Source organism: Trichechus manatus, unplaced genomic scaffold (genome assembly GCF_000243295.1).
Source record: "Trichechus manatus latirostris isolate Lorelei unplaced genomic scaffold, TriManLat1.0 scaffold00104, whole genome shotgun sequence".
NCBI lineage: Eukaryota > Metazoa > Chordata > Mammalia > Sirenia > Trichechidae > Trichechus > Trichechus manatus.
This window is the reverse complement of record NW_004444040.1, coordinates 2,641,335-2,666,762: the sequence shown is the minus strand read 5'-3', so window position 1 is coordinate 2,666,762 and position 25,428 is coordinate 2,641,335. Positions and strand designations below refer to the sequence as shown.

Here is a 25,428-nt window from a genome sequence, read left to right as displayed (position 1 = left end):
TTCCTCCCCCTGCCTCCTCCTCCTTCCCTCCTTCCTCCCCCAGGTTCTCCTTCCCCGAGGGCTAAATTTAGAGGTGAGGATGTGGCTGCCTGCAGAGGCGGGTCACAAGGGAGGAAAGGTCAGTGATGCTGACACTGATGCCTCCAGATGTCTGCCGGCTGGAGCCCAGGACAAGACGCGGGCAAGCGGGCACTGCGGCAGGTTTGTAAACACGCGGCATGCTCCGGAGGGCCCCGCGCCAGCTGCGCTGACGCCACCACTGCAGGACATCCCTCGAGGACGTGGTGCTGCTGCCAGCCCCGCCCCCATGCCCCAGTTCCCCAGGACCTGGGGTGGGGGGGTCCTCTGCCTGCAGACTGCTCTCCTGGCTTCAACCCTCTGCCTGAGCCCCAGCCAGCGGACACCCCAAAACAACCTCTTTTATACAATGCAGTGGTTCTGAAACCTTACTGGTGGAACCCCTTCTCTAAAAGCTCCCTGGGGCCCAGGGTGTAATTGGGATTAAACGGAGAGTCCCACTGCTCTCCCATAATTCCCATCACAGAACCTCACCACCCAGGCTCCCTGGGACCCTACCTCTGAAAACCTGAGAGGCTGGTTTAGGGGAAACAATTCCTGAATGCCAGCAGTGAGGGTTCCCAGCCTGCGACGTGAACCTCCCGGCTTTCTGGGGCCTCTGTTTCTTCCAGCTCGTCCTCACTACACTAAAGTGACAGTCAAATAGCGCCCTATGTGGATGTCACAAGACTGTTTTCAGAAATCTTATGAGTGAAAATAATCTGTAAAATTCTGTAGCTAAATTATGAGCAACCTGTCTTTGGAATAGGGTTCAGGAATGGATTGTGGGAAATGCAGGCAGGCAGTCTGCCTTTAAGACAAACACAGAAAGGACCCCCAGCTCCCAACACGGCCCTCTCAAAGACCTTGAACACAAACAGACATGCACACATAGGGTGCCAGGGCGGAAGCAGGTAACTGGGGGTTGCATCAGACACCTGCAACCCTGACCCTCAGAGGGGCTACAGTAATCCCAGCCTGTCCCTAGCCATGTCCCAGATGGGCCCTGTCAACCCCTGGTGTCCCCAAGGAGCTAGAGAAGCCCCCACAGCCCACAGAGGGCAGAGAGATGAGGAGTCTGCCCCACAGCCCCCATATCAGCCCATGAAGTCAACACGGGGCTGGGTCCAAACTGAAGGAAGGGAGAGGGAATCACCTCCAGGAACACCCACTGTGTGCAGGTTGGTCAGCTCAGTGATGAACTGGACTTGCTGATGCTGTTATCTCCAGCCTGGGTAGAAAGGAGCCGGTGGGCAGGGGGTGGGGGGACAGGCAGACAGCAACTTGCTTTCTGTTGGTTTGTGTCATCTCTTCCTTTCCCTTCTGGATTATTTAACTTTTTTTTATGAGAAAATGCCTACTGAAGAAGAAGAATCGCTCAGCTCTCCTCAGTGCCCGCCTGTCCTTCTGTCACCTTCAGCAAAGAAATAAATAAATAACATCCGCTCCTTGATCTGTATGCACAGGAGAAACAGAACACCCTGTACTTTTCGAGCAGATAAAGGAGAGAAGAAAAGTGCTGGCTCAGCCAGGCAGGGGAGGAGAAGGAGGGGAGGAGGAGGGAGGCACAGGACTGCGGACACTTGCCTTCTTGCTCCTGCTTCCATGGCAAATGGGAGTGGGGGCGTCTGAGGCCTCCTGCCCAGCGCCTCTGCCAGGGCCCACTTGTTCATGTCCCCAAGCAGGCCACACCTGATAGCTTCAAGAAATTAGGCCAGCAACATGAGTGCCCCCCACCCCCAGATTCAAGATGCCCCACTGATCACTGCCTCCCATTTGTCTGGCCTGCAGGCCACCACCTCCCCCTGCTGCCCAGAGCCAACGCTGCCCTGACTGAACCTGCCCGAGAAGCCAAGCTGGACAGAGGAAGCACAACAGGGGAAGGAGAGAGGACGAGGGAAGACAGGCCCTGTCCCACGGGGCACTGCCAAAGATGGATGGATGTGGGCTGGAAGTGGGCCCGAACAGCCAGGCTTCGTGTTGACTGCCACCTCCTCGGCACTCTGCCTCGCAACCACCAATTTCATTTCATTACCCTCAGAAATTTACCCTCCAACAAGTGCCCTCCTAATCAACAAATACTGAAGACATGTTTTAGTCCTGGTGTTCCAAGATCTGACCCTGCTGACCCCCACCTGGAAAGGCCCAGAACTGAACTAGGGATACCACACATCTGTTTGGGCTTTCCCCATTGCGAGTAAAACCGCTGAGCACCAAGCTGTCCCAAGGCTCAAAGGCATCCTCAATGGAAGACTTTGCTTTATGCATCGGATCAAGCCATGTCAACCCTACAGCCTGAATCACTGTCACCTTTACCTCCTACTTCCCCAGAAGCTCACCTGCCCCTCCACCTGAACTCACCCCTAGAGTACTGCTCTGCTTGCCCCCAGTCTCAACTCCCCAGTCCCACCCTCTCAAAAACAAGCATGATCAGTTCTTTCATGGACCAGGGAATAAAAGCCAACAATTCATTGAGCACCTATGTGCCAGGCATGGGAAAGTCCCCAGCATGTCAGCTCTCTGGACCCTTGTTGACCTCTCTGGCTTCAATTCTCAGAACTACTCTCCTCCCCAAGCATACACAGAGCCGAACTTCACCAAACTCTTGGGTCTGAAGGCCTGTGGGAAATGTCCCTCCTCCCGTCAGAGAATCTAGTTCTGGGTTCTCTTAGCACAGCACACAACAGGTCCTGCACTGTGTGACTGTGTAGCTCAGACCACCAGCAAGGCCTGCTCCATTGTTTCCTGCAGCAAGACACCCTTGCAGTGTGAGTCCTTGCACTGGCTTTTCTCTCGCCTCCCCCAAGCCTGCCCTCAACTGTGGGCATCTCACCCAGGAAATCCTATTGTCTATTACCACAGGAGTGAGGCTACAGCCCCACAATCACCGAGCAGGGCCGAGGTCCCAGGCTAGACTAGTGATAGATTGATAACCCCCATAAAGTGGGCCTCCCCAAAGCTGGTGAGTGAACCACAAGGAGGGTCAACAGCCCAGCTCAGTGTGGGAGCCCTCCTCTCCAGCACTAGAGTCCATGTAAGCCTCGCCCAGCAATCAGCAGGCCTTTTCCCTCCCTAATAGTGGCTCCATTTGCCATCAAGTCAATTCTAACTCATGGCGATGCCATGTGTGTCAGAGTAGAACTGGGCTCCACAGAGTTTTCAATGGTTAACTTTTCAGCAGTAGATCACCAGGTCTTTCTTCTGAGATGCCTCTGTGTGGACTTGAACCTCCAACCTTTCGGTTAGCAGCCGAACATGTAAACAATGCCATAACAAGCCAGGCTCCACAGAACCCCATACCCTTCCAGACCAAAGCCTCCCCTCACAAGAGACAAAAATCCCCCATCTCTGGCTCCTCTCTGAGTACAAGCTACTCCCAAACGTGTCTGCCTCCCTATCCTTTCCTCAAGGTCACCCCTGGATAAATGACCGCATTTCCCAGACAGGAAGAAAAGGCCCCAAGGCTATTAGTCAACCTGGCTCACCCAGCCCCACCCCTGGGGGTCCGGGACTCCATCAGGTGAAGCAGTCTAAATAGGCCCAGTCCTTCCAACCAGCCAGGCCGACCCCTCCTGGACAAGCAGGAGCCCTGTCCCAGGTTCTGGGTGTCCTCAGCTACCAAGAGGCAGCTCACGCCTGTACCCTCCTCAAGCAACCTTGGGGATTTGTAAGCCTCTTCTACCGATGGATACTCCTAGTGCCCTCCCACCCGCAGTGTCCCTGGAGGGGCCCCTCTCTGGCTCAGGCTTCCATCACGGAGGGGAGGGCCAAGGAGGGAAGCTGGGACTGGTCCAGGGGACCCTCTTTGGATTGCCTGGCAGGTTGGAGAGGGATTCGGATTCTCGCAGACCCCCAGACAATGCAATTATTCTTCAAATGTAAAAAACGCCCAGAAATCCCAGACCAGCTGCTTCGCACAGCCACACAGACAAAGGGGCTCTGTGTCTGTGGGCGAGGCTCCTCCCACCCATCAACCCCAGAGAGGGGCTGGGCCCAAACTCCACCCAGCCTGACCCTCCCAGCCCTCCTCACCCAGGGCAGCCAGGAAGTGAAAGAGGCAGGACTGCTGAGCCCGGCCAGGCCAGCCACAGAGGGGATACCAGGAGGTGTAAAGGTGTGGGGACAGAGCAGGGGAGCCAGCGAGCCCCAAGAGGGGAGGGGAGAGAACACTGGCCCACAAGCCCAGACGTGGGTTCAGGACCCAGCTCAGCTCTCCCTTGCCAGGTGACCCTAGACTAGTGTCTTCCCTTCTCTGGCCTCACTTGGTCCCGCACCATCTGAACTCACCCCAAGGACACAGCATCTGCACCCAGCCTCCTGGCACACTCGTCTAAGCCCCATTTGATTCTTAAATGCCCCTTTGGTCTTCAAGCTTTCCCACCTGCAAAATGGAGATAGGTACAGCTACTTGGCAGGACTGCTGAGAGGATTAAATGAGACAGCACAGGTAAATGGTATGCCCACCAGCAAGGGTCATCTCAGAGGGGAAGGAGAGGAGGAGGCAGGAGAAAGATCCCCAGAGACCAGTGCAGTGCTCACAGCCAGTTCTCCTGGGCCCAGAGCTGGGTCTTTCTTGGAGAAGCACTCAGTCTTGATCTGAACTCAGACACCAACATGAATATCAGACTGGACCTTGACCTGGACATCAGACCACCCCACAGCCTTTGCTTGACTGACCCTCAACCCTGACTCAGCCTGACCCCCAATAGTGACTTGGCCTGAACCCCCCACCCTGACTTGACTCTCCATCCTCCCCAGTGTTGTAGGGAAGGAGGTGTCAGAGTGGTGGCTCTCAGCTAGCCCCCAGCTCAGGAAAGAGAAAAGGCCTGGGTGCCTCATTCCCCAGATCCATCCCTCCGGAAACACTCTCTGGCACTCACAGGCCAATGTGGGGAAGGAGCTCTGAGGGGCCCCACCTTCCTTCCTGGGACCTAGGAGACTTCAACAATGTCTTTATTACCCCTCTCCTCCACACATCATGTAAAGTCCCTAAAAGCACAATTTTAAAAGGCTTTGTAAGCCTATTTCAAAAAAACGGGGAGAGTAGGGCCCTTGGCGGGCCAGTGCTGCATGGAGAGAGGCAGCCCTTGACCTAGCAGATGTGGGGGGAGGTGGGTAGCCAAAGACACAGCCCCCAAAGGCACTGGTGGGCAGTACGGGAGGCATGGCTGGAGATGTGAACACTCTGGGCCCCTTACTTCCGCTGATGTCCTACAAGGCAGGACAGATGTGCAGACCACCCAGATTAATTGCTTGAGGACCCCAAGGAAGCAAAGGGCCATTAAAGCAGGGACAGACCCAGGGGACTACCTGCCCCAGGCCCAGGCTAGAAGCCAAACTGGAGTGGAGGCGGGGAAGAAAGCATGAAAAGAAGCCAGAGAAATGGTAGGGTCCTTCTGATAAGAACAGACTCTGCTGGGGGCCTGGATGACTGTGTCCCCAAATGTCACCTCCCCTAAGGGCCACCTTCACAACAGTTGAGCAGGAGGGGCTGAGATGGGGATAGGAGCAGAGAGAGAGAGAAACAGAAGTGGAGAACCAGGGCAGAGCTTGGGACTTGACTGCATCCCCACTCCAACACCCTTACCCAAACCCTACCCTATAAATCCCAACTTCAGCAAATACAAGCACATGGATCACACTCCAACAATAGATCAGATGTCGGTCATGACTGCTTCTAAACATATCTAATGAACCTTTCAAAATCTGAGCCAGACCCACCAGATCAGCTTCCGTCTCTACCCCCAGGCTCCTCCATGGTTTCCCAACTTAGTGTGTGTGTGCACACCAACATCCTACCTGGCCAAATAGGCTGTCACCTCTCTGCGAACTGGGCAGATCCCAGATCTTCCAGAGGTAGGCATGCCCCATGTCCCCTTGGCCCAAGGAAAAGCCCAGGGGTCTGATGACTATGCCACTCCTGGGTGCTCCTAGAGAAGATAAAAATCACCCAGACAGCATCGTCTGTCCCTAACCAGTATAGCCTTGGGAGAGTCCATTAGCACTTGAGCCTCAGTCTCCCCATCTATAAAATGAGAACAGTCACCCTTAGCTTCAGTGACAGAACCTGACCCCCAGCCTTGTTAGCCAGCCTACAGAGTCCCAGGCGGAGTCCTGAAGGCACAAGTTTCACTGTGGCTCCCTCTAGCCGCTCTCAAGGTGATACCCCATGGCCTGGATTCCCTCCCTCTGAGTAGGACCTGACACCTCAACTCTGAATCCCCCTCTGGGAAATCATCAACCAGAGAGGTATAACAGAAACCACAGAGCTGGTCACTGCCCTGGTGACCATCTTGGTGCAAGACTCCTCTTGGTGACAGCAGACCAAGCCGCTGGCAGAGGAGGGCTGATAGGATATGGTGGTGTTCATATCCACTCACTTCCCTGGAAGGTAAGTCTCCTAATAGGGATGAACCCATAGAAAGAAAATCAGCCTTAAAACCAAGGCATCAACCCTGTTCTAAGGTGTCGAAGTTGTCAAGGCCCTCAGGGAACCCCAGAGAGAGCTCTCTCTCTCTCTCCCTCTCTCTCTCTCTCTCTCTCACACACACACACACACACACACACACACACACGCATGCATGCACAATCATAAAAATGCACTTCCTTATGTTTCACTTTATTACTCAGCTTGACAAACAGTTCCCTCCTTTGGTACTGTTGCTTTCCATCTTGCTCTCTTGGACTGCTTACTCTGGGGAAAGCCAGTCACCATGTCATGAAGACACTCAAACAACCCAATGGATTAGGCCCATGTGGCAAGGAACTGAGGCCTCCCACTAGCAGCCAAACCATCTTGCCAAGCATGTGAGTAAATTACCCTGGAAGTGGATCCATCAGCCCCAACCAAGCCTTCAGATGACTGCAGCCCCAACCAAGCCTTCAGATGACTGCAGCCCGTCAAGCCTTCAGATGACTATAGCCCCAGTCAAGCCTTCAGATGACTGCAGCCCCAGTCAAGCCTTCAGATGACTGCAGCCCCAACCAAGCCTTCAGATGACTGCAGCCCCAACCAAGCCTTAAGATGACTGCAGCCCCAGCCAACATGACTATAACCTCATGAGAAATCCCAAGCAAGAATTATCGAAACTGCTCCCAAATTCCTGATCCACAGAAACTGTGAGGATAATACATGTTTACTGTTGTTTTAGAATCCTTGGGTTGTACAAATGGTTAACACAGTTGGCTGTTAACCAAAAGGTTGGTAGTTCAAATTCACCCAGAGCTTCCTCAGAAGAAAGGCCTGGCAATCTACTTTAGAAAAATCAGCCATTGAAAATCAGTTCTACTCGGACACTCATGGGGTCCCCATAACAGAATTGACTTGACAGCAACTGTTTGTTGTTTTGTTGTTGTTTTATGCTACTGAATGTCGGGGTAATTTCTTACACAGCAATAGGTAACTATACAATCAACAACTCTCTCCCATGGGGAGGAGACCCCCAGGCAAACCCCACACCCACTCATGGCCTCCTCTTCCTCTTCCCTGAAATGCAGGGGCAGAATGGAGTGGGCAGAGTGCCTGGCCCAGGCCCTTCTGCTTACAAGGCACAGGAGCCAGGAACTTCTTCCAAGCCAGTGCATTAGACTCACCTGGAGACCAGACCCCACCCAGATCACTTAAAATCTTACCCTTTGTAATAAAATCACTCAGGGATTTTTATAAAATACTGACACCCGGGCCTCACCCTAGATTATTTAAACCAGACTCTTTGGAGTGGGGACTAAGCATGAGTATTTTTTTTAAGGGCCCTATATGATGACAGCAATGGTAGTTCAGTGGTAGAATTCTAGCCTTCCATGTGGGAGACCCAGGCTCAATTTCTGGCCAACGCACCACATGCACAGTCACCACCCATCTGTCAGTAAGGCTTGCATGTTGCTGTGATGCTGAACAGGTTTCAGCAGAGCTTCCAGACTAAGATGGACTAGGAAGAAATGCCTGGCAATCTACTTCTGAAAATCAGCCAGTGAACAACCTATAGATTATAAGGGTCTGATCCACAACTGCTCACGGGGATGGGCAGCATTTCACTCCGTTGTGCATGGGGTCGCCTGAGTCAGGGGCCGACTCAACAGCAGCTAACAACATGATGTTAGCACGTAGCCAAGGCTGAGAACCAGTGCTCTAAAACAGGTTCCAGAAGAGCCCAGAGACGTCCAGGGTCTGTCTGTGCCGGGGAGGAGGAGGCAGAGAGAGCACTGAGGCCAGGCAGTGCCCAAGGTTCCCTCACCCTGGGCTTAGGCTGGGGGAGGAGGGTCTCCCTCAATACCCCTTCCCCCACCACTGCCCACCACCTAAAGCCCTCTGCATTCCTATAACGCCTATCATGCCTCTTAAGCCTGACATGTCCCTTGCCAGCCTTCTCTCATGCACCACGGCACTCACATCCACGTCCCCTCCCTTTCTCTCTGCATCTCCAAGGCCTGCTCAGGGCCCAACCTCTGCCATCAGATTGAGCCCTTAGAGGAGACGACCCAGGGTTTGGGTTGAGGTCTAGCTGAGTGACCTTGGGTAAGCCTGTTTCCTCGTCTGTACAATGGGAATTCCCACTGCACTGCTCCCTCTCTAATGGGCCCTGACTCCTAGTCAGATGTCCTCAGAGGCCTGCATTTGTCTTCCCTAAGATGCAGGCCTGCTTGGCACTGCACTAGACCCATTAGACACAGCAATGGATTAAACTCATGGCCAGTTAACTCACAGGTACAATACACAGTGATAAGGGTTGTAATGGTGCATGGGGGTGGGGGGGCACCCCATGGGGACAGGGAGAAGATTTCCACTAGAGACACGAAAAGTGAGCTCCAGGCAGAAGAAACAGCACGTGCAAAGGCTCAGAGGCTCCTCTTACAAGATCAACTCTCAATTCGTGAAACCAGTGCTGTGGCTTTTCTGGCCCTCTTGAAACTCACTATTAGAGCCCCTGGAAAGGCCGGGAAGTCCCGGCCCCATGTGGTCGCACTCACCTGCCCTCCCCCTGCAGTTGTGGCCACCACCACAGAGCAGACACAGACTTCCCAGCACCAGGAGACAGCGGCCTCTGTTAAGTGCTGCCACGTCCTCCCCTGCCCACACACGGCCTTCCCCAGCCCCACCCGAGCGCGCCCGCAGGGCGTGTAGGACGCGCCGGAGCTGTGCTCGAGCTGGCAAGTCAGCCCCACGCGTAAGCGCCCCCAGCGGGACGCCCAGAAGAGCTGGCAGCACGGCCTGGCTCTCTAGAGAGCACAGATCCTGCAGTCAGCATCCCAACCTTCTGGAAAATGGTGCAGGGGCAGCAGGAAGGTCACAGTCACTCTGCAAACAGTACGGGCACTGGAGACCCAGCATGTGCTTCTAGATGCAGGGCAGTGAGAAGTCTGAGTGGGCACCGGGCATACTGGGGGTGGGAGGCGGTATCCGAGCTGCAGGGTAAAGGCAGAGAACACGGGATGGGGGCGCATTCCAGCCTAGTGCAGCAGGTAATGAGGAAACTGGAGATAGGCACAGATATGAGAAAATGAGGCCTAAGTGGGGAAAAGGGGATACCCTGGGGGGAGGTAGGGACAGGTGTTTCAGTCATTCATTCAAAAATGTTTATTGACACTGTCCCAAAAGCCTCACCCTCAAGGACATAACACTCAGGGGGGATAAGTGCCACAAAGAAAAAAACAGAGTGAGGGGAGAGGGGGCTTTCCATGTAGGGAGGTCCTGAAGGGCTCTCTGGGGGAGGTGACATTGGAGCAGAGGAAGTGACAGAGGCAGGAGGGATCAGAGAAGAATGGTGGTGACCTCCTAGAACTTGCTGAATGACATGATGTAGGGGTGAGGGAAAGGGCAGGGTCAGGATGACTTGGGTGGCCGTCATGACATCGCTGGGACAAATTGATAATTTGGTCCAGGACCCGCAGTGGGAGCTGGGACCAGGGGGTCTGATTCTAGAGCCAGTTCTTTCCTCAGGGCTATCACCAGAGATGGGAAAGCTTCCCTAGGCCACCTCCCATCGCGCACGCGCGCGCGCGCGCGCGCGCACACACGCACACGCGCACACGCGCACGCACACAGCCCCACCCCGCCCCACCTCATCAGGCACCACCTGCTGGCATGGCCGGCCCGGCCCCCTGACCACTATTCATGGAGAGCCACCCATCCAGCAGAGAGGCCTGGGCGATGTGAGCCGGCCGATGAGGGAGTGCAGCCCACCACCGGGGGCTTCTCCTTCTCCCTGCTATGAGCTGCAGCCTCACAGTTCTGGGGTGAAGGAAAATCTCCCAGTCAGCACTTTCCACTGACTCTTTCAAAACCACTTTCAAGAACTGAGGCTTGTAAGAAGCTCAGCCGTGCACAGTTCACTCTTGGTGGCCCCTCGTGACTCTGCACAAAGCCTGACTGTGTTTCTAGCCCTGGGAGGATGGGGTCTCCTGTGAACCCTCCCCTTATCCTCTCTCCTGAGCCTCCGGGTTCCCACTCAGCCCAGCCTAGAACCTGCACTCCCTGACCACAAAGGGACTTCCTCATGAAGTCTCCAGAGCCGTCCAGGGCTTGTGGGGTCCAGGCTGCAGGGTTTCTTGGGGTGGGGGCAGGGTCTCCTCCACTTTAAACTCTTTCCCAGCAAAGTTGTCTGTCCTGTGGCCCCCACACAACACAGTTAATCACAGAGTGAAGATGGCATGCAGATCACAAAATGACAAAAGGAAAACATTAAAAAAAAAAAAAAAAAAGCCACCAGTTAAAACCTGTTGCTATGGAGTCAATTCTGACTCATGGCAACCCCGGGTATGACAGAGTAGAGCTGCTCTATAGGGTTTTCTTGGCTGTGATCTTTACAGACACAGACAGCCAGGCCTTTCTTCTGTGGTACCATGGTGTAGGTTCAAACTGCCAACCTTTAGGTCAGTAGTCGAGTGCAAACTGTGCCACAACCATCAGATAAACTCCATAACAAACCTCTATGTATTGAGCCCTTCCTGTGCCAGGCCTTGCGCTGGGTACTTTGTATTCATTGAATCGCTGAATACTTACAAACACACCCTGGTGCCCATTTGACAGATGAGGAAACAGGCTCAGAGAGGTTCACAGACATTCAGAGGCCACCTAGATACAGTGAAGGGCCAAGCAACACGGAGCTCATGTCTCTTTGTCTAACTCTTGCCCAATTCTCAGGCCCCACTCAGCTTCCCGGGTCGGCAAGCCTGAAAACTGCCCTTGCTTGGCACTGTTCCTGTCTTACTCCCTCCCCACTTACTGACACTGTATACATAGTCCCGGGCACTTGGAGCTGGCAGGAGTCATCCCAAAGCCTGGTGGCTCATCCCAGCTGCATGGCCAAAACTTGCAGCTGCCAGCCGGAAGGCCACCTGCCTCCTGGCCAGGCGCTTCGTGGGGTGAGCTGTGGCCTTGCTGGGCACTACACTATGCCAGGCCACAGCCCTTCACCCTTGGTTTCCTCCTCCATTAATGGAGGCAGGGACAGCAGTCTAATTGCTTCTGCCAGCACAAAAGGGAATTCAATGAGCAACTAACTCATAATTCCCTCCCGTCACCGCCTCTGACTGGCCCGAGGTTTTCTCCTCCTGGGACCAAGGGTAGTTTAACCGCGCTCTCCTAACAAATGCACCAGGTCACCCAATCAAGAGCTCTCCACAAAGTTCAACCCTGAGGTAGGACCCCCTGCCCCCAAGGCAAGAGCTGGAACTAGGTCTGAAAAGCCAGCTTTGTTCATTTCAAAACACACACGTGGGCCCTGAGCTCAAAACCAGTGATTTAATCCATAAAACACCTACGGAGTTAAGAAACTCAGTTTGGACAATAAACATATTCTTCAAGCCCTATTGTTGAGTTCAAAAAGAGACTTAATAACTCACCAGCTTTTGAAATCAAGAAAGGTTCCTTCTTGTAATTCTATCATCATTGCCGTCGCTGTTTTTTTTTTTGCTGAGCTATTTTTTTGAGGTGCAGAGTGCAGTGCTAAGTACTGTGCATGGAGTATTTCACTTCACCCCAATACTCCCATCATACGCAGAAGGAAACTGACGTTCAGAGAGGGTCCACAACCTGCCATCTGATACACGTGCTCTAAAAATTCACTTAGTAAGATATTGAGACTTAGGGCTTACCTTTTTTTAAATTCAACAAAGGAGTCAAGTTCATTGTCTTCCCTTGAGTTACTTTTTAAACCCAAATCTTTTCAGAGTAACTTAAAACTTTTGCATTAATTGTGTATGACTTTTCAAATTAATATTCCAAAATAAAAGGGAAGTGTGTGTTTAACATTTAAAGGCCTCATTCTACAATTTCTAAGAAGGTTTGTTCATTTGGAATCCTGGGTATCTCCTCCTTGCATGTCATCCTAACATCTAGCTGAGTCGGGGTCCACTTCTTGCCAGCCCGCCTGGGATGAGGAGTGCAGGGAGCTGAGCTGGTTTGGAAGGTCTGGTTGTAGGTGGGCAGGCATGGTTGAAGCTTTGGGGACAGACTCTGAGGGGAATATGGGGGAGAAAAAAGGGCATGGGACCTGGTGCCCCCAGTTTGAGATGCAGTGGTGCCACTTGCTGGCTTTAACAGTGTCTCCATCTGTGAAATGGGGTCACAGCTAGTGCTTCGTGGGGTCATGGGGGGAAGACAGGAACTATGTGTCTCCCAGAGCCTGGCACAAAGTTGGCAGGGGGCAGTTAGGTTCTTTGTTCTTTTTTGTAATAAATTACAAGTCATTTCCAAATGCTTTTTCCCCTGGTTTTAAATCACACCTTCCTTAACAACCTCCCTGCAAGGAGTTAGAGGATAAAGGAATATGGACTGAGGGGGGCTGGAGAGCTGCACCCTACCGCCAGCCAGGCTGCCCTGCTCTGGCTGAACCCAAATGCTTTTCTTTATCCTCATCCAGATTTAGAGAATGCAAGGAAAGCCCTGGGCTCCCTCCGTTTGAGGAAGAAAGAGGCAAAGGAGGACACGAGAGTTTAGCTGGGGCTGAGTAAGAAAACTCACTTAGCTTCATCTGCCAAGGCCTCCCTGAGGGCCTGCAACACCCCCATCAGCCCCATCTCCTGGGTCACTGTTCGAAATGCCACGCCCCCTGTCCCCAGCCACGGTCTGGTCCAGAACAAAGAGTCCTCACACTTCAGAGGAAATGAGGTGTGGCAAGGGCACAGCAGGGTAGCCTCAGTGACTGACCTGCCAGCCACAGGAAGGGAAGGGAAGGAAAGGGAGCAGGGGCCCTGGCACTCGCCCTCTCCCACCTCCTGTACTTTCAACACCGGCTCTGCTTCCCGGAAGGCTACATGGGTGAGATTCTTAATGTTTTGGGAAAATGACTCAGAGATCTGAGAATCAGGGAAGAAGGGTCACATAAGCAACCTGACCCCAACCCATGCCTTGAGCTATGAACGGGCACAGCTGTTCTGTGAGGAAGCCCAATGCATGGTGGGGGGAGGGTGCTGCACCCCCCAATCTGCCATCGCTGCAAGCCCTTGCCACATTTTCCACTAAAGCACTGTTCTGATCACATCACTGCCTTACTCAAAAACCTTCGATGGCTCCCCATGGCCTAATGAATGAAGGCAGGTGCCTGCCACCTGCTCCCTGCCTTCAGGCAACCTGTCCCCTTCTCATCACCTATGCCCAGCCAACCAGATCCTCTGACTGTTACATCCAGGCTAGTAGTACAGGGCCAGAGTAGCCTGTGACTGCTTCCTTCTGTCCAAACTCCCCCAGGAAGCCAGCCTGTCTACCCTGGCCCTCAGTGCTCCTCCTCTATGCTAGCTTTTGTGCTTCTCTCACCCATGATGGATGACTGTCCCCTTACCCACGTCCCTCCTGGAGACACTGCCTCCAGCCATGTTATCACACTAATAAGAGTAGCCAACAGGTATTTGAGTGTCACAACAACCCTAAGAGGAAGGTAATATTATGCCCATCGTACACATGAGAAAACTGAGGCACAGTGAGGTTTAGCTTCTTGTCCAGAGATTACAACCCTGCTCTGTTAACCTCTTTGATGAAAAGCTGAGTGAGAATTTTTAGAGCAAGATGATGGCAGGGAGTTGTAGGCCGAGAGGCCCTCCTAGGATCCCAAAGACCCAGGCCTGGCAACTGTTGGGTCCTGAACACCAGACAAGCCCTTCCAGGTCCCTTTTTCAACCACCCAGTGAACCCAAAAACCCAGGGCTGGCTCTGGGCCCAGGTCCCCTTCAGATTGTTCCTCCCTCTACAGTATACCCTTTTATTCCACTGACTGTCCAAATACTGCCCATCCCACCAATCCGCCTCCCCCAGGAAGCCATCCATCCTGCCTTCCCTCCCTGCACGTCTGGCCCCACACATCCCCCATGTTTATGGTCTCCTGTTAAGTGCATCCTTCTGCATCAGCCCTTCCCAGAGTGTGTTTTCCTGGTTAGTGGGATATTATTAGGAAGTCTTCCAAAAACATTAAATGGTTCCTTTTCTACAGGACTTGTCAGGGCCTTTAATTCTCTTAAATGTACTCTGAATCTCCCACAGGGTGGTGGAGTGAATTTCCAGTTTCTACCCTTATTTGTCCTCTGAAATCTTTAACCACCCACAGTCACTGGTGGTGGGAATCAGGTTTCTCAGAATAATTTTTGAGAAATGCCACCTCCTCCTGCCTCCCTTACTACAGCCTGGCCCAAAAGCAGGGATCAAAGGATGATGTGACTGGCTCAGCACAGCCATGTCTTTTAGGAGGTCTGTGGGGCATTTAGGAGCCCTAGCAGCCCAGTGGTTAGGCGCTCGGCTGCTATTTCGAAGGTTGACAGTTGAACCCACCAGCCGCTCCACAGGAGATGTGGCAGTCTGCCTCTATAAAGATTACAGCCTTGGAAACCCTATGGGCAGTTCTACTCTGTCCTGTAGGGTCGCTATGAGTCGGAATTGACTCGAAGACAATAGGTTTGGCTTTTGGTGGGACATTTGGGGAGCTCAGTCTGACATGTCAAACCTCGGCCCCGCCAGCCCCTCTCGGCACTGTCTGGGGCACTGTATGTCTGTCTCATGCTCCTTGGGTAAGCTGACTGCTACCCTCCTACCTCTACATCTGATCAGTGCCCTCAGGTCCCCTCCGAGGCCATGCACAGTCCAGAGAGCAAGGGGCCTTGCATCAGGAACCTTGGGAGACCCCCCAGAGCAATCTAAACAGTTCCTCTGTGCAGACTGTTCATTCTGCTCCATCACTAGCGTGGAAGCTTTAATATTAAACCAAAACCACAATGTGCTCAGCTGCCACGCGGGAAGATACAGTGTACCACCCAACAAACACTGTGACCCACACCCAGACCCCCAGAAAGGAGACTGACTCCCTCATTTTACAGATGAGGAAACTGAGGCCTCAGAGGGAGCAAACACTTGCCTGTAGAGGCCCAGCCAGGGGCACAGCAGAGAGACACATCCAGGACTCCCCACTCCCAGGTGTGCAGGAAGGTCCGAGTGGGGTAAGCCCCTGACAGTGGCGCAGGTAACCATCCACAGCAACAACGAAGGCTCACCCAGCTAGGGTGAGGAACCACACACGCTGGGAATGATGACTCCGCAACTCAGGGGACTTTAAGGGCCTTTAAGAGAAGACACCACGGGTGGGGCTGCAATCAGCTGCTTCCCCACCCTCCTCGCCCTGCCCTGGCTGGAGGAAGGGTGCTGACCCCAGATTGGCTCTCCACAGCATCCGGCTTGGCTGTGGGCAGAGATAACATGCCCTGCATGCTGCGTGCGTGTCAGTCTGCCCTGGGGCACAGTCGTCCAAGACAGCTCCCATCGTCTTGAGAGCGCCTCACCGTCACAGGCCCTTAAAATCAGGCCTGTGTTCTGAGGCTGAAGCCTGAGACCCAGAGGTCCCTCAACTAGTGCCCCCTCCCAGCAGAGCAGCCCCTGCATCCCTCATCCTCTTCACACACCTATCTGCCTCTGTGCCTCTCTGCCCTGGCCCCCAGCCTCACCTGTGCCCCCACCTCAGCCCCCACACAGGCATCCCCCTAACCACCTTCCCCAAGGTAGTCCACAGGAGCCAGGATGATCCCCTTTACGTGTTCCAGGTCCTACCTGAACTGCACCTGTTCCTGCACCTGCCTGGCCCCTACAACCCCAGATCTAAATCCTCACTACACAACGTGGCCCACAGACCAGGAGCATCGCATAACCTAGGAGCTTGCTAGAAATGCAGGCACCAAGGCCCCACCCTAGACCTGCTGTGAATCAGAACCTGTATTTTAACAAGCTACCTAGGTGATTCATGTGTACATTAGAGTTCGAGAAGTGTTTTTATAAAGCGCTCTTCTGATCAAGTCACTGCACCCGTGGCCTATAACCTTGGATGTCTCCCTGGGGCCTCATGACGTCCAGAAGTCCTGAAGTCCAGACACTCAGCAGCTTGGCAGTTATGACCCTCCTCAACCTGGCTTCAACCCACTTCTCCAGGTTGGGGCTCCCCTTCCACCTTGAGAAGTGCCATTCTTCCTCTGTCCGCCAAAGCCGTCCAGGACTTCAGGGCCCTCTCCAAGGACCCCTTCCTCCAGGAAGCCAGTCTGAACTGCACTGGGTTATAGCATACCTGGTGTGGCTCATTGTTACTTCCTGGAAAGGGGACCGCGTCCTGTATTCCCAGTGGCTCCTAGCACCAGGCTGGGAAATAGGAGATGCCAAGTGCCACCTGCAGCTAACCAGGCCCAATCCACCTTTAGCTCTAGCCTGCCTGTCTCTGGCTCTGCCACAGCCTTCTACCTCAATTCAGCAGATAAGGGCTTAACTTTATGCTTCCCTGCCAGAGAAGGGAGCACCTCACAGACAACCATCATCAGGTCTGGTGAGTTTCCAGCCACAATGTGCTTTTTCTGTGCCTCAGTTTCCCAAAATGCAGAAGAGAATGCCCAATCAACCCTGCCTCCCTCTCTTCCTGGGGGCAGAAGGATCTGCTGGGATAGATGGGCAGATTCCCCTAAACCCTAGGGCTCAGATTTTGGAAGACCCATCCCTGTGTGGTCAGCAAACCCTTCCTGGCCCAGCTGGCTAGGCCCCTGGGAGGCCATGTCCCCTGCCCAGAGGCATCATCATGCCCCAACAGGAAGGCCTCGCTAGGCAGGCTGCCACGCCCTCCTCCCTTCCTGGCCCAGCGCCTTGGGCTTGCATCCCCAGGGAATCCTCACTCCTCTTCCCTGGCTCAGCAAGGAGGAGGCATTCACGCTTGTAGCCTCAAGGAGTTCCCCGATCTCCACAGCCACCAGGGAGCAAAGGAAATGGTCCCCCTAGTCCCATTTCACAGACAGACAAAAGAGGTGAGGACAGCAAAGTGCACTAAGCAGTCTTCAATTCCCACTTCTCTGTGCAGCACCCTCCGTGGCTCTGCTCCCATGTTGGCCCCAGCCCTACTCAGATCCCTACCTAGGTCACAGACCCTCTGGGAAGCCAGGTTCCCCCAGGCCAAGCTTGAAGCACCACCTCACAACATTCTAGATGAAATCCCATGGCCCCTCTCTGACCTCTCTCTCCTCTCCTAGGGAGGCTGGGAGCTTAAGAAGCAGATGAAGAGGGCAACGCTAAACCCAGAGCAGTGACACTCTAAGGGTGGCGTCTCAAACAAGGAGCTGTTTTCCCACTAGAAGCAGGGGACTTCCCCACATGCGCATGATGCTCAACTACTTGGCCAGGGCCTGGAGCCTCTCCTGAAAGAAAAGAAATGGAGCTTGAAGCAGAGCCACCTGGCCTCCCATTCTGAGCAGGGTGCCCCTCCCCTGCAGAGGATGTGGCTTCTTTCCTACCTCCCCAGTCCCAAACCCAGACATCTCTGGGAAACAGGAAAAACCACTTGTTTGTCAAGAAGCCCTCAGCTAGTATGTATCTGAGAGGCCTGAGAAGTGGTAGAGTACAGTGGGTTAGAGCATAGATTCTGGAGCCAGGCTGCCTGGCCTCAAATTCTGGCTCTGTCACTACTTAGCTGTGTGACACTGAGCAATTTCTTACCCTCTGGGTGCCTCAATCTTTCCATCTGTAAAATGGAATAAGACCTACCTTATAGAGCTGTTAAGATGATTAAAGGAGTAAATATGTGCTAAGTCCTTAGAACAACACTTGGTACACAGGGATCATACCAAGGCCCTGGTCTGTCTCTAGCCCTCTGCCTGATTTCCCCCACCCCTGATTCCTACCACCTGGAATGGCCTCCTGGCTCCCACCCATCCCTGCCCAAAGCCTTTCCTAGGCATGCCAGCCCCGGCCCCAGGTCTGGACACACAGCCCTTCCTTCCAGCACTCACCTCATAGTGTCACCTCAGCCCATCCCCTCCCTGCCCAGGGCCCAGCTTCCCTCCCTCGACTGCCTCCTCTGTGGAAATGGGGACAGCTGTGATGGAAAGGGCAAGGGTCTACAGTGAGACCCCTCAGCTCCAGTTTCCTCCTCCTCTTCAACTCCTGAACCCCAGGGCTGGGCACCCAGCAGTCACCCAAGAAAACCAAAAACCAAACCAAACCCATCGCCGAGGAGTCGATTCTGACTCATAGTGACCCCGTAGGACACAGTAGAACTGCCCCATAGGGTTTCCAAGGAGCAGCTGGTGGATTTGAACTGCCAACCTTTTTGGTTAGCAGCCAAATTCTTAACCACTATGCCACCAGGTTTTCCAGTCACCCAAGGGAGTGAGCTAAAATAAATCCTCACCAGGCTGGCTGCCCAGGCCACCCCCATCTCCTGAGTTAGGGAATCCTCCACCCCTCAACAAACATACACATAAACACACCCTTCTGTTGAACCAGCCTAGATTTCCTCCAGAGAGAACAAAGGGAATCATTTACCCTCAATCCACTGTGACCCACACTGACTCCACATTCCCCAGGACCCCCAAACTTCCCCTGCCCTCAAGCCACCCACACCTTCTCCATTTCCCTTTTTCACATTCCACTTGCCCCATCAGATTCTTGCAGCAATCTGCACAACTGCTTTTGTGGAAAGAAAATAAGAATCCTCAGGGCACTTCAGGTTTTTAGGGCTCCTGTGCTGACTGCAATATCCACCTCTTTCTGCCCAACCAGCCCCAACCTTCCTACATGGCTCAAGATCTCCTGGGCATTAACAATGTGGCCAGGGGCTGTGCTAGATGCTCCAGATACAGCAGTGGGCCACTCAGTTGAGGTTTCATTCCTTAAGAGGCTGGACAAAGTCAAGTAAACAGACAAATGAAACAGTTATGGACTGGCATAATATAATGAAGAAAGTAAACTAGGTGCTATGATAAATTAAGGTCAGGTGGAGACCTTTACCAAGACTGGATGGTTAGGGAAGGAATTTGAGGAAGGTATATTCAAGCTCCACCACTTGTCTGTCAGTTTGTCGTACTGTGGTGGCTTGTGTGTTGCTGTGATGCTAAAAGCTATGTCACCAATATTTCAGTGGCATCACATTCATCGTCAAAAAGAACATTTCAAGATCTATCCTGAAGTACAATGCTGTAGGATAATCTCCATACGCTACAAGGAAGACCAGTTAATATGACTATTATTCAAATTTACACGCCAACCACTAATACCAAAGATGAAGAAATTGAAGATTTTTACCAACTTCTGCAGTCTGAAATTGATCAAACGTGCAATCAAGAAGCATTGATGATTCCTGGTGATTGGAATGCAAAAGTTGGAAATGAAGAAGAAGGATCAATAGTTGGAAAATATGGCCTTGGTGATAGAAATGACATGGTAGACTGCATGATAGAATTTTGCAAGACCAATGACATATTCAGTAGAAATACCTTTGTTCAACAACATAAACGGCAACTATACAAGTGGACCTCACTGGATGGGATACACAGGAATCCAATCGACTACATCTGTGGAAAGGGATGATGGAGAAGCTCAATATCATCTGTCAGAACAAGGCCAGGGGCTGACTGCAGAACAGACCATCAACTCTCATATGCAAGTACAAGCTAAAACTGAAGAAAATTAAAACAAGTCCACAAGAGCCAAAGTATGACCTTGAGTATATTCCACCTGAATTTAGAGACCATCTCAAGAACAGATTTGATGCATTGAACACTAATGACCAAAGACCAGATGAGTTGTGGGATGACATCAAGGACATCATACATGAAGAAAGTAAAAGGTCATTAAAAAGACAGAAAAAAAAAAAAAAGACCAAAATGGATGTCATAAAAGGATCTGGACCTTGCTCTTGAATGTAGAGTAGCTAAAGCAAAGGAAGAAACGATGAAGTACAAGAGGTGAACAGAAGATTTCAAAGGGTGTTTCAAGAAGACAAAATAAAGCATTATGTATAATGAAATGTGCAAAGACCTGGAGTTAGAAAACAAAAGGGAAAAACACACTTGGCATTTCTCAAGTTGAAAGAACTGAAGAAAAAAGTCAAGCCTCAAGCTGCAATACTGAAGGATTCTATGGGCAAAAAATTGAAAGACGCAGGAAACATCAAAAGAAGACGGAAGGAATACACAGAGTCACTGAACCAAAAAGAATTAGTCGACGTTCAATCATTTCAGGAGGTAGAATATGATCAAGAACCAATGGTATTGAAGGAAGAAGTCCAAACTCCACTGAAGGCAATGGCCAAAAACAAGGCTCCAGGAATTGATGAAATACCAACTGAGATGTTTCAACAAACAGATGCAATGCTGGAAGCGCCCACTTGTCTGTGCCAAGAAATTTGGAAGAAAGCTACTTGGCCATTGACTGGAGGAGATCCATATTCATGCCCATTCCAAAGAAAGGTTATCCAATGGAATGCAGAAATTATCAAATAATATCATTAATATCACATGCCAGCAAAATTATGCTGAAGAGCATTCAAAAATGGTTGTAGCAGTACATCCACAAGGAATTGCCAGAAATTCAAGCCAGACTCAGAAGAGGATGTGGAATGAGGGATATCACTGCTAATGTCTGAGGGATCTTGGCTGAAAGGCGAGAATACCAAAAGATGTTTACCTGTGTTTTATTGACTATGCGAAGGCATTCTGCTGTGTGGATCATAACAAATTGTGGATAACATTGTGAAGAATGGGAATTCCAGAACATTTCGTTGTGCTCATGACGAACCTGCACATAGACCGAGAGGCAGTCGTTTGTACAGAACAAGAGAATACTGTGTGGTTTAAAGTCAGGAAAGGTATGCATCAGAGTGGTATCCTTTCACCATACTTATTCAATCTGTGTGCTGAGCAAATAATCCGAGAAGCTGGACTATATTAAGAAGAACACAGTGTCAGGATTGGAGGAAGATTCATTAACAACCTGTGATATGCTGATAACACAACCTTACTTGCTGAAAGTGAAGAGGACTTGAAGCACTTACTGATGAAGATCAAAGACTACAGCCTTCAGTATGGGTTACACTCATCATAAAGAAAACAAAAATCCTCCCAACTGGACCAATAAGCAACATCATGATAAATGGAGAAACGACTGAAGTTGTCAGGGATTTTATTTTACTTGGATTCACAATCAATGCCCATGGAAGCAGCAGTCAAGAAATCAAACAACATATTGCATTGGAAAATCTGCTGCAAAAGGCTTCTTTCGAGTGTCAAAAAGCAAAGATGTCCCTTTGAGGACTAAGGTGCGCCTGACCCAAGCCATGGTATTTTCAATCACCTCATACGCATGCAAAAGCTGGACAGTGAATAAGGAAGACAGAAGGAGAATTGATGCATTTGAATTATGGTGTTGGCAAAGAATACTGAATATACCATGGACTGCCAGAAAAATGAACAAATCTGTCTTGGAAGAAGTACAGCCAGAATGTCCCTTACAAGTGAGGATGGCGAGACTTTGTCTCACATACTTTGGACATGTTATCAAGAGGGACCAGTCCCTGGAGAAGGACATTGTGCTTGGTAAAGTAGAGGGTCATCGAAAAAGAGAAAGACCCTCAATGAGATGGACTGACACAGTGGCTGAGGGACAGTATTTCTTTCTGTTGTTCATAGGATCGCTATGAGTCAGACAAAACTGACTCCACAGCACCTAACAATAACATATTTGAGCTGAGAGCTGAAAGATAAGATGCTGAGTCAACCCAGATAAGGAGCCTGGAAGAGTCTTCCAGGCAGAGGGAACAGCAGTAGCATATGCCCTGGGACAGGAAAAAGCAGCAGTGATTTGGTGTGGCTGTCAGGGAGAACACAAAGGGGACAGTGGTCAGGCTGAGGCTGGTGAGGTCTGCAGCAGACAGATCATGGAGGGTCCCAGAGGCCAGGGGACACATTTGAGATTTATTCCAAGCCATCAGGTTTTATAGGAGTGAGGTGATCTAATGTATATTTTTCTAAATCATTCTTGCTGCTCTGTTAACTTGAATCAGAGGAGGACAAGTGCAGACATGGCGAGAGGAGTTAGCAGCTACTGCAGCAGTTCAGACAAAACATAAAAGTGGTTCAGCCTGGGGGGATAGCCCTGGAGTCAGAGGCCTAAGAGAACAGGCCTGAGATAAAGAACTTTGCAGAAAGAACCAAAAAGATTTGCTGTTGGACTGGACGTGGGGAGAGAAGGAAAGGAGGGAATTGATGTCACCTGATAGCCTATCGTTAAAGGCAGGTGGTTTATGGGTCATTTACTGAGAGGGGAAGACCTAGGAAGGGTCATGTTGGTGGGCATCACCAAGGGTTGAATTGTGCCCCCAAAAATATCTGTTGTAAATCCTAATCTCTATGCCTATGGTTAGAACCTCATTTGGGAATGGGTTGTCTTTGTTGTGTTAATGTGACAGGGATAATATAGGGCGTATCTTGAGTTAATCTCTTTTGAGGTATAAAAGAGATTAAACAAGCCAGAAGCAGAGATGAAGGAAGAGAGAGGCCAAGCCACAGAAGATCACCCAGGGACAGAAGCTCAAAGAGACAAGGACCTTCCTCCAGAGCAGACAGGGAGAGAAAGCCTTCCCCTAGAGTGGGCACCCTAAGCTCAGACTTCTCACCTCCTAAACTCTAAGAAAATAAGTTTCTATTTGTTAAAGCCATCCACCTGTGTTATTTCTGTTACAGCAGCACTAGAAAACTGAGACAGTTCTATTTCATCCATCTTACATTTTTCATACCTTTAAGACATCCAGGGACACCACAAATCAGATGGGTGCTTGGACAGAGAGGCTGGGGCTGGAGATAAAATTTCCGACTTAAAATCATGAGAATGAAAATGATGTACATTTTAAATCTATGTGTTTGTAAATCAATCCTTGATTCTGAAAATCACAAAAATGAATGAGAGCTGGGGTAGGGGGGTGTCTAAGTAGAGGGGAAAGGGAGAAAAGAGGAGAGGAAAATAAGGGGGGGACCAAGAGCAGAGCCCTGGGGCCCTCCAATGTTTAGTTAGGCGAAGCCTTTGTTGGCAAAGAAGACTAAGAAGGGGCAGCCAGGGAGGGAGGAAGGAAATCAGGAGAAGCCAAAAGTGGGTATTGGTTCTGGTTTCAGGGAAGCGTGGGACCAAAGCCAGGTCAAGCGGGCTGAAGAGCCGGGGGGATCTGAAGCAGTCTGGCTGTGAAGAGAAGTGGGGCCACAGCTGAAGGGGGATGAGTGGTCAAAACGCAGGAGCTATAAAATAGGGGTGGGGGGTAGCAGATGTTCTTACACTGTTCAGAATGATCCAGGGGAAAAGAAGCCACTGATAACCACTGGAAAGAAGGGAGGGAACTGAGGAATGGGGGACAGTGAATCCCACATTGGAGCCCAAGTGCAGGTACCTGTCTGTGGCAGGAACTGGGTGTTTCTTTCTCCCAAAACAAGGAAGGGGGCAGAGGTGGCAGAGGTGGCAGAGGTGGGGGCCTTCACTGCACACCTTTCAGATGCACGCCCACTTACCCCCTCCATTCAAGCCCACTCCCAGTGACCCCCAGGGGACCTGTTGCCTCGCTGCTTGCTCCAACCATGGACAAGTTGACCCCCTACGGACTGGTACGGGATGTGACACCAACGGCAAGTTCTGCAAACAACCACATCTCACCATACACGCCAGACACCGCGCTCATCCCATCGGGCCGTGCCTCTCCTGCTGCAAACACCAAGGGGGTTCGCGGGCCCCTCACCCTCTCTAAGCAAGACCCATCCCCCACCCCAGAGCGGTGGCTTTCCTCAGCCCCTCCCCCAAAAAGAGCACTCAAACACACCCTACCCTTTTCCAAGCCTGACTCCCGCCAAGCCGGGGGCAGCCCGTGAGCCCCTGGCTGGCCTTTCCAAGACAGCTGCTCCCTACCCTGCCGGAGCCTCCAAGGAGACCACTCGGACGCCCGGAGCCCCAAGGGCGGGCGATGCAGCCTCTCCCCATGCCCCGGAGCCTCCTCTTCCTCCCCCAGCGCCCACCCTCCGGGCCGCCTGAGTCGTCGCTGGGCACCCGCGCCCGGCTTTGTCTGCGCCCACGGAGCGCGCACGCCGGGCGCCCCGGGAGCTCCCCTCCAGCACGCAGCCTTTGACCGGTCTGCCTTCCACCCGCGGCGCGCTCACCCTGGCCCGCCCAGGACCACTGCCGCTCGGGGCCAGACCACCGCTTTCCCCCAAGGCAGCGAGGGGGGCGCGGCGCCACCGCTCTCGGCGAGCCGCCGGGAACGCCGGGCACCCCAGCCTCAAGCCCAAGCGCCGCGCTGGCCGCCAGAGCCTGGGGCCGGCTGAGCCCTCGGGGGCCACTCTGGGCCCCTTACCATTCCCGCGGGGGCCGCAGCCATTGCCAGCGCTGGGGCGAGGGCTGGTGGGCCCCGAACAGGAGAGGGACGCGCGGTACCTTTCCCTGCTGAGCCGGGGAAGTGAGTCGGCGGCGGGCGGTGCTCCAGCCTCGGTATCCTCCACCTCCCCTCCTCCTCCAGCCGCCTGGCTTCCTCCTCCAGCCGCCGCCGGGACCGTAGGGGCCCAAGCCACCCGCCGCGGCCTGTGTGGGGCCCCGCTCCGCCTCGCGTCCCCGGCCCACCCCGCCAGGTCCGCTCGGGCCCCGCCCCTGCTCCGCCCCTGGGCGGGGCCGTGCCGAGCTCCTCCCCTGGCCTGCCCCGGTGTGGGCGGAGAAGCTGGAAGTCGCAGAAGCCCTGGACTGCGGTGTCCCTTCTGCTAACCCTCGGCCGCGTACGGCCCACCTGAGCCCCACTCCCCGTCCTTAAGCTTGCCCCTCACGCTGGGCCCCAAACTTCCCCCACCTGTTCCCCAAAAGAAAAGTAGCCAGCCCAGTCCTGTGCCCCCTGTGGTGGGCGTAAGGCAGAGCCGAGGCTACCTACGAGGCGGAGGTAAGAACCAGGACGGGGAGGGGAACTCAGTTTATCCGAGGGGTTCGGAAGTGTCTTTTCGAAGCGAGGGGGGCACCCCCCCCCCACCATCTGCCTTCACTTCCGCAAACCCTCCCCCATATCTCAGTACAGGGCAAGCGGCTTGTCCCTAGGGGCCTCCTCCAATCTCATTTTCTCCCCAACACCCATCCCG

The 25,428-nt window shown here is 52.6% G+C and overlaps 1 protein-coding gene across 2 annotated transcripts in view; it reads right to left on the bottom strand.

Annotated features, from left to right (window-relative positions):
* Positions 1-24,953, bottom strand: part of SMOX (spermine oxidase) — a 49,826-nt gene extending 24,873 nt beyond the window's left edge. Inside the window, exon 1 of one of the 2 annotated variants that reach the window (XM_004383035.1) lies at positions 24,746-24,953. The gene's annotated coding sequence lies outside the window, so the exon portion shown is untranslated. Of the gene's footprint in view, positions 1-15,395; positions 15,532-24,745 lie in introns of those variants that run through there. The other variant, XM_023737521.1, reaches the window with a different exon arrangement.
* Between the last annotated feature and the right edge of the window lie 475 nt (positions 24,954-25,428).